Below are 9,124 nucleotides of genomic sequence, written 5' to 3' on the forward strand. Positions count from 1 at the left end.
GAGCTGACTTACTTTTCTCCTCTACATCACGCATCGAATTTTGATGTTTTCTCTCTCAACGGAATCACACTTTACCTATTCCATACACAATTACTCAAAACTTTATTTCATTTTAAAGAAATTAAAGATCTAATTGATTAAGATATACCCTTCAACTTTCCATATGCTAATTGGCTCATTTATAGAAATTGGAACATTACAGCTTGTGATATAGACCAACAACAACAACAACAACAACCCAGTGAAATCCCACATCGTGGGTCCGGGAGTAGTGTACGTGAGACCTTACTCCTACCAAGGTAGGACGGCTGTTTCCGAAAGACCCTCGGCTCAATAAAAGCATAAAAAGAAGTAAGATAAAGTTAAGAGATCGGAAAAGAGATTCAAAGCGATATGGAAGAAATAATGCAAGCGACACGATAACACAAGATAATCACAACACAGGAAATAACAGATAATAGCAGAAATCGGAGCAGAGAACACAAGATAATCAAAGCATAGGAAATAACAGATAATAACAGAAATCGGAGCATAAAAAATTATATTGCAATAATGCGACTACTAATAAGAACGGATAACGAGACTATCTACTAGCCTTCTACCTTAATTTGGGTCCTCCAAACCCTCCTATCTAAGGTCATGTCCTCGGTAAGCTGTAGTTGCGCCATGTCGTGTCTAATTACCTCTCCCAATACTTCTTCGGCCTACCCCTACCTCGTCTGAAACCATCCATGGCCAACCTCTCACACCTCCGCACCGGGGCATCCGTGTCTCTCTCTTCACATGCCCAAACCATCTCAATCTCGCTTCTCGCATCTTGTCTTCCACCGAGGCCACCCCACCTTATCCCGAATATCCTCATTCCTAATCCTGTCACTCTTTGTGTGTGGCCACACATCCATCTCAACATTCTCATCTCGGCAACTTTCATCTTTTGAACGTGAGAGATCTTAACCGGCCAACACTCCGCCCCCATACAAAGATAGTCGGCCCAACCACTACTTTGTAGAACTTGCCCTTAAGTTTTGGTGGCACCTTCTTGTCACATAGCACTCCGGAAGCAAGCCTCCATTTCATCCACCCCTCGCCCAATACGATGTGTGACATCATCGTCAATCTCCCCTTTTTGCCTTGCACAATAGACCCAAGGTACTTGAAACTACTTTTTCCGGATGGCCCTCGGGTACCAAGCCTTACTTCCAAGTCACCTCTCCGAGGTGCTTCATCGAACTTACACTCCAAGTACTCGTCTTGGTCCTACTCGCTTAAACCCTTTAGACTCCAGTATGTCTCCAACACTCCGCCTTATCGTTAACTCCGCTACGAGTCTCGTCAATCGTGACTATGTCGTCCGCGAAAAGCATACACCATGGCACCTCACCTTGAATTTGCCGTGTCAATCCATCCATCACCAAGGAAAATAAAAACGGACTAAGAGCCGATCCTTGATGCAACCCCATCACAACCGAAAGTGCTCGAGTCTCCTCCTACCGTCCTCACCCCGGTTTTGGCTCCCTCATACATGTCCTTGATCACCCTAATGTACGCCACAGTATCACTTTTAGCCTCCAAGCATTTCCATAGGATCTGTCTTGGAACTTTGTCATAAGCCTTTTCTAGGTCGATGAACACCATGTGTAAGTCCCTCTTCCTCTCCCTATACTGCTCCACCATCCTTCTCATAAGATGGATGGCTTCTGTAGTTGAACGTCCCGGCATGAATCCGAACTGGTTTTCTGAAATAGACACACCTCTCCTCACCCTCATCTCCACCACCCTCTCCCACACTTTCATAGTATGGCTTAGCAGCTTGATACCTCTATAGTTGTTGCAACTCTGGATATCTCCCTTATTCTTGTATAGAGGACCATTACACTCGACCTCCATTCTTCGGGCATCAATGCCGTCTTAAAGATGACATTAAACAACCTAGTCGACCACTCCAAACCGTCCGGCCCGCGCTCTTCCGAACCCCCGGAATCTCGTCGGGTCGGTCGCTCTTCCCCGCGCATCCCTACGAACAGCCCCCTTAACCTCGTCAACCTTAATACTCCTGCAATAGCCAAAATCGCGACGCCTTCCTGTATGTTCTAAATCACCCAACACAATGTCTCTGTCCCCTTCTTCATTCAAGAGTTTGGAGAAGTATGACTGCCATCTCCGTCTAATGAGAGTCTCCTCTAACAATACTTTGCCATGCTCGTCCTTGATGCATTTTACTTGATCCACATCACGTGCCTTTCTCTCCCTCGCCTTGGCTAGCTCGAACAATTTCTCGGTCCCCTCCTTTCTCTTCTAGTTCGTATACATACGTTCGAAAAGCCGCCGTTTTTGCCGTCGAAATCGCCAACTTCGCCTCCTTCTCGCCATCTTATAAAGTTCGTATTCGTCCACTCTCTCCACCTCATCCTTGCTTTCTATTAACTTCGCATACGCCACCTTCTTTGCTTCCACCTTCCCTTGAACTTCTCCATTCCACCACCAATCCCCTCGATGCGACCACGCCACCGTCGAGACCCCGACAACACTTCCCTGCTACCACCCTAATGCGACTAGCCGTCTTATCCCACACTTTGTCGCATCCCCACTACTATCCCAGGCCCCCATATCCTTCAATTTCTCTCCCATCTCCAGGGCACTAATAGTGGTCAAACTCCCCCATCTGATCCTAGGTCGGTCCTCCACGACCCTCTTCTTCCTCGTCATCTTGATCGCTAAATCCATCACCAAGAGCTTATGTCTGGTTGTAAGATATTCGCTCGGTATGACCTTGCTAATCCTTGCACAGACCTTTATCATCCTTCCTAAGGAGTAAAAGTCTGTTGAGTCTTAGCCACCGAACTACGAAAGGTTACCAAGTGTTCCTCCTTCTTTGAGAAAACTCAATTGGCTATCACCAACCCAAAGCTCTTGCAAAATCCAAAGTGAGACTCCTCCTCCATTCCCTGTCCCCGAAGCCAAAGCCTCCACGCACATCATCATAACCTCCCGAAATAGGTCCGATGTGTCCATTGAAATCACCTCCCACGAATAGCTTCTCGGTAGGCGGTATGCCTCCCACTAATTCGTCAAATCCTCCCAAAAGCGTCCTTTCTCCTCATTGCCTAAGCCTGGCCATGCGCGCATATACACTAATAATGTTCAAAGTGAGTCCTTCAACGACCACCTTAATCGACATCATCCTATCGGTGACTCTCCAACCTCTACCACACGATCTCTCAATTCACTATCTACTAAAATGCCCACCCCATTTCTATACTTCGACCTACCGAGACACGAACTTATACCCGTCTACCTCCTTGGCTTTAGGACTTACCCATTTGGTCTCTTGGATACAAGCTATATTAATCTTCCTCTTCTTAAGAATCTTAACTAGCTCTATGGACTTCCCCGTTAACGTTCCAATGTTCCAAGATCCTACTCTCAACCTAGACGCTCCTTTCACCCACTTACCCCTCCTAACCCTCGCCCCCGTTCCAATGTGATATAGACCCTGCTTGAAATATGAAACTTGCATCCATGGAAATTGGAAGTCATTTATACTCTCATATGCGTGAGTTGATTAACTTACAGAGTTAATTATGTATGTAGACATATTAATTCTTTTTTATCTCAGCTAAACATATAAAAATATCATTTCTTAAATTTGTAAAGAAATATCATCTGGCAAAGCCAAGTTGAAATGGAATACGCCTATGACATGTAAAGAAATGAGAACCTCAAACATGAGTCTATTGATTAAAGTCAGATCTTGACAACATTGCGGACAAAATACTACTATATTAGAATGCCAAGTGTTAGTGCCGAATGTTAAGAGGTTAGCCAGTTAGAAGAGTTGGGCTTTTCACATTATATGGAGAAACCAACGTATAAGTCCTTTGGAAGACATCAAATACAAGAACTATATGGGAACTGAAACAAGAAAGGTAAGTGTAGTTAGAAGTTAAAACTTTAATAACCTTATTACTTCTCTTCTAGCTCTTTGATTTGCTTTTATCAAGGATTCAATTTCAGGAGCTATCATATCTGCAATCTCCTCATCAATGCCTTTATCTTTTATCTAAATCTATGTAGTCAAATATTGAGCTTTCAGTAATAAAACAGTACAAATGCAACTGTTCTTACAGTTCAATTAGAGCTACTGTGTCTGTATGGGTATCTTTACCATTGCATGTCATATAGCTGTCTAAAGCCACATAAATATGAGCACTGTATTTCTAGGTACATTGTAGTACATATTAGCCCACATTTATATAGAGAGACCAACATATGTATTAGGTACATGTCGCCATGCTACATAAAGTGACTAGATATGTGCTTTCCCCATCGTTAAGATTAATTTTTGTTTATTCTTATTTTTGCTCCCCCTGTGTTTCTATTGATGCACCAAATGTTGCTTTATAGCATACATTGCAGTTGGACTGATAGATAACAAGGTTGTAGTTTCTTCTGTTATTTCTTTTTTGACAACTTGGAATGCAATTTGCGAAGTGATCAAATTATATGATCATCATCTCTGTCCATTTGTTTTAAGATCCCAATCAGAAAAGTTAAAGAAACTCTGTACAGCAGAAGAAAAGGAGTTGAATATTTAAGCAACACAATTATTTTTTTAAAGCTTGTCAGAACTTGTAAGATTCTATAACTGTGAGGACTCTTCTCGATTTGATTGAATGATAGAAAAGGTTATTTGCTCTTCATATATTCTGTTTCTATGGTAAACTATTTTTGTTTTTTGACTGTGAGTGGTTCTGATATTTTCGGGCTCGTCTGTGAATTAATCCTCTCTAATTTACAGCAATGTCGCAGCGGTCACACTTGCAGGCCAGTTTGCTGAAGCATTTGGGATCTTGATAGCTTTTGAACTCGCATGTTCCATTTTGTAGTCTATGCAAATGATGCTTGTATATGCTTTGCAGTTTGTGCTACATCTATATCATTATAATCAGGAACAACAACTGCTATCTTTTTATGTCCTACTTCTTGTGGAAGCATCATCTGAACCTTAAAAATTCTGTGCTAAGAACATTTAGATTCATGGCCTGATTGGCCAAGCTTTGCTTTTTCCAAAAGTGTTTTTCAAAAAAAGTACTTTTGGTTGGAAGCAGTTTGTGTTTGGTTAATCATTTTGAAAAACAATTGATGACCCTTGTCTAATACAATCAATGGTACTTTAGTTTTTTTTAATTATTTTAATTTTTTCATTTCTGCTAATTCTCACATAAAAGGTAGGACATACAATGAGATAAAACATAGAAGATAGCATGAGTAAATAGCAGGAATGGCTCATCTCCAATGAACAAAAAGTTTGATTAGTTTTGTTCCGTCGTTTTGATTAGTTTTGTTTCCTTGACCACTATTTACATCAAGATTCATCTTACTACAAATGAGCAGTGTTATTCTTGGTATCTTACACACATTCAAAACAACATAGACTTCCTTATTCTTGCTTGATATGTGTGCACATTGATCTAGGAATATGCTGGAAGAGGCACTACTTCTCATTCGCCAGAAAATTTTGCAGAACATCCAATCGCAGTGATCATCTCAACTGATACGGTTGCCGTCAAAAGTTAAGAGTAGAGGTTGAAGGAAGAATGATGTTTCATTGAGATGGTTCAGCTGCTTAGCTTTCACTTCCAAAGTCGAGGTAAGTTACAGACGGTAAGTTACAGGGAGTTGTACTTTGATTCCTAACATAGGACAGACTTCTCTGACTGCTTTTCCTTCATTAAGATCTTTAGGCAGGATATCCGTTGTAGGCTTGTAGCTGTCCAGAATGAAGATTCACTACAAAAAGGTACATTTCCTCAAATTTTCTAAAATTCATATATTGCTTAAAATCATGATCATAAGCAAGTGATGATATTAGGAAATCAATGCCTGGAAGTGACAATGTCAGCAAAAGAAGTGGCTTAACCTTATTCTGATCCTGAAAGACAGGATCAAACTATACTCTAATTGCATCCAAATCTCATGCATGAAATGATAGAGATTAACAATATTAAAATCTGATGCATTTGTATGCTTGTCAGGCATGTTTGGGGCAGGGAGTCCATGACAATAGCTTGCCAGGTAACAATTTTCGAGAATATCAGCCATTAGAATTGCCTATATGATCCATTCCTATTCGCAAACAAGATCTTCTTCCTTCATGCATTGAAAACTCGGTCTTCGTTTTCTTCAATCCTATACATAATAATTGTTCGCGTGCGGTAACATTTTCGAACTATAAATAATGCAATAGAAGCAAATTCTATATCAGTAATTGTAACTTTTCATTGTAACATTAAATTCAGGTGCGAGGTTCAAATCCGTGAGCGTAGCGATGCGGCAACAATTTTTGAGAATGTCAGCCATTAGAATCGCCTTTGTGATCCAGTGGTGGCTCAACGGGAGACTAAAAAAGCTTCGGTTTTAGCGCCAAAATTTTGGGGCCGCTTTGTTCTCCTTTGATCCCTATGCGGCTATACACCTGCATTAAAATAGTATTCTATGTTGCATGTTCAAGTCGTTTAGTGTACTTCCCTTGAGGACTGCACTCAGTTGAAGTGTGTGTGTGTCATATCAGCCATCTGCTGTGGCGTAACAAGATATTGTTTGTAATGATGAAGCTTTGCTCTTGGGTGAGAATTAGTTTCGAGAATGAATTTGAACTTTATATTGAAGAAAATATAACGGCTTAGCATTTTCCATCAGGGTTGGGCAGATCAATGACGTCTACTTGCTTTTATTCTGAATTTCTGATTTTTTATAATTGTACTTATGCTTTTACTTGTTGGTCTAAAACAGCACACCATAAAGTTATAAGAAGCTTATGACTATGAATGGTTTTTTTTTTTTTTTAATTTCCGGAAAAAATAAATGTCATTCATAGTTATACAAAGCAGAAGACTGCGAATGACTTGCTTGTCACACTTCTGGTCTAACAGGTGATAGTATGTTCTCCTTTGGCATTTTTTGCGCGGAGTGCCCTTCTTTTGGGGTGGTCTTTAAATTTTGCCCCTCATATTTGTGGTCTTTAAATTATGCCCCTCATATTCTTCGGTCTTTAATTTTTTGCCCTTCGCATTGCAACTTTGAGCTTTCGCGCCGAAATAATGAGGTTCGAGTTCGAACCCCGCTCAAGCATAAATTAAAAAAAAATCGCAAGACAAGGTTTGGGTCGCGTGTATCTTGGGACCCGGCATACTTTTGTTAAGGAATTACACATTTATATGCGGACCGGCATACTCATGCCTTATGGGCAGACTTGGCATAAGTATGCCGGGTCCGGCATAACTTTGATAAAATCCTTCACAAAGTTATGCCGGATCCGGCATAAAAGTTTGCCCATTAAAAGTTTGCCCATTAAAAGTTTGGTACATGCATTTTGATAAGAATAAAAATTATGAGAATTAACCATTTCTATCTTCCGAAGAAAGAAGTGGACTCAAAAGACAGGTGTTGAAATCTTCACTAGTTTGTTAGTTGGTTCATGAATTACATGATAAGAAGACAAAGTGATGAAGCATACAACAATTGCTTTCAAGATTTCTGATTACAAACATAATCTGGTTAAGGCATGATACCAACCTTTTAATGGGCATACTTTTAATGGGCAAACTTTTATGCCGGACCTGGCATAACTTTGTGAAGGAATTATCAAAGTTATGCGGACCTACTATGCTAGAAATCGCCCGTAAAGCGTAAAGTATCTTGGGTCCGGCATAACTTTGGTAATTCCTTCACAAAGTTATCTTAGGTGGGGGCATACTTTTAATGGGCAAACTTTTATGCCGGATCCAAGATAAACTTTGAATGAATTATCAAAGTTATGCGGACCGCATATATTATGCCAAATCGCCCGTAAGGCATAAGTATCGGGTGCATAACTTTGGTAATTCCTTCACAAGTGTATGCCGTTGGGGGCATAGCGAAATTTAAACTTGCCTTGCGAATTTTTTTTAAAATTTTGACTGCGCGTGGGTTCGAACCTGGAACCTATGGATTTTAGCCGAAGGGCAAAATTTAAAGATTTCAAATATGAGGGGCAAAATTTAAAGACCACCCCAAACGAAGGGCAATTCTGCGATACAAGACAAGAAGCCAAATGTATATGAGATACAAGACAAGAAGCAAACAAGACAAGAAGCCAAATGTATATGAGATACAAGACACATTAGCCAAATACATATGACGAAATACACTCATACAAAGGAGAAAATCCTGTGAAAAAAATGTAACAAAAATAATGTGGTCAACTAGGTTCGAACCTGGGCGCGCAGGGGTAGAGCGCTCACGGAATAACTCCTTTTTAAAAAAAAAAAATCAGGTATTCATAGATTTTTATTGAGATTCATAATATAAGTAGAATAATCCTTTTATGAATTTATCACAAAATCCAATGTCACGTTTTTATGATTGGTCTTTTAATACTACGTGCATTAAGCATAAATTGTCTTTGTGCGTGTATCGCACTGTAACGACCCATTTGGTCGTTTAGCACTTTTAGGCCTGATATTCCTAAAGCACCCTTGTGGTCTAATTTTTGGTGTCTATAGTTTGCGATAACCGGTGATTCGGTTATTTAATTGACGAGTAAATTTTAGATTATATGTATTTAATGTGTGTGAATAATCTATTCATAGAAATAATATTTGGTATATGAATAAACAGGCTATGGATTAGAGTTCTACCACATGATTTATGATAATGATTATATGATGTGTGCTAAAGCTGACAAAAGGGTGGCATTTTACGTGAAAAATCTAGATGATACACAAGGTTAACATTTTATTTACCATGGACACGTGGGTCCATTTCAAGTAAGCATTTGATGACTAATGCCATGTATAGATCTGTTGGCATAGCCCCGAAAATTGATGTGGCTTTGAATGGATACAAATGTTTTCCTTATTAGTCCGGGTTTGGGAACCAATTTATATATGGAAATAAATTGTCTGAAGGACTAAACACGTTTTCCAAAATAGTCAAATTAGGAGGAAGATTCTTTGTTCTATCTTTGTTGGTTGTGAAATTTATACTTTCAGTCCCTCAAGTTAATCTTTATAAGCCAGACAAGTGTCTATGGCCATGACACATGGATTCATTACAAGGAATGGAACGTATGACTAATACAATT

General features: G+C 39.8%; 1 long non-coding RNA gene across 1 annotated transcript; it reads left to right on the forward strand.

Annotated features, from left to right (window-relative positions):
• The first annotated feature begins 3,787 nt into the window (after positions 1–3,787).
• LOC132066713 (uncharacterized) lies at positions 3,788–6,734 on the forward strand. The gene is made up of 4 exons (XR_009416919.1): positions 3,788–5,650; positions 5,737–5,800; positions 6,036–6,075; positions 6,300–6,734. It is a non-coding gene; the product is annotated as an uncharacterized LOC132066713 (long non-coding RNA).
• The last annotated feature ends 2,390 nt before the right edge of the window (positions 6,735–9,124 follow it).

The sequence above is a fragment of the Lycium ferocissimum genome, chromosome 8, assembly GCF_029784015.1.
Source record: "Lycium ferocissimum isolate CSIRO_LF1 chromosome 8, AGI_CSIRO_Lferr_CH_V1, whole genome shotgun sequence".
NCBI classification, from domain to species: domain Eukaryota; kingdom Viridiplantae; phylum Streptophyta; class Magnoliopsida; order Solanales; family Solanaceae; genus Lycium; species Lycium ferocissimum.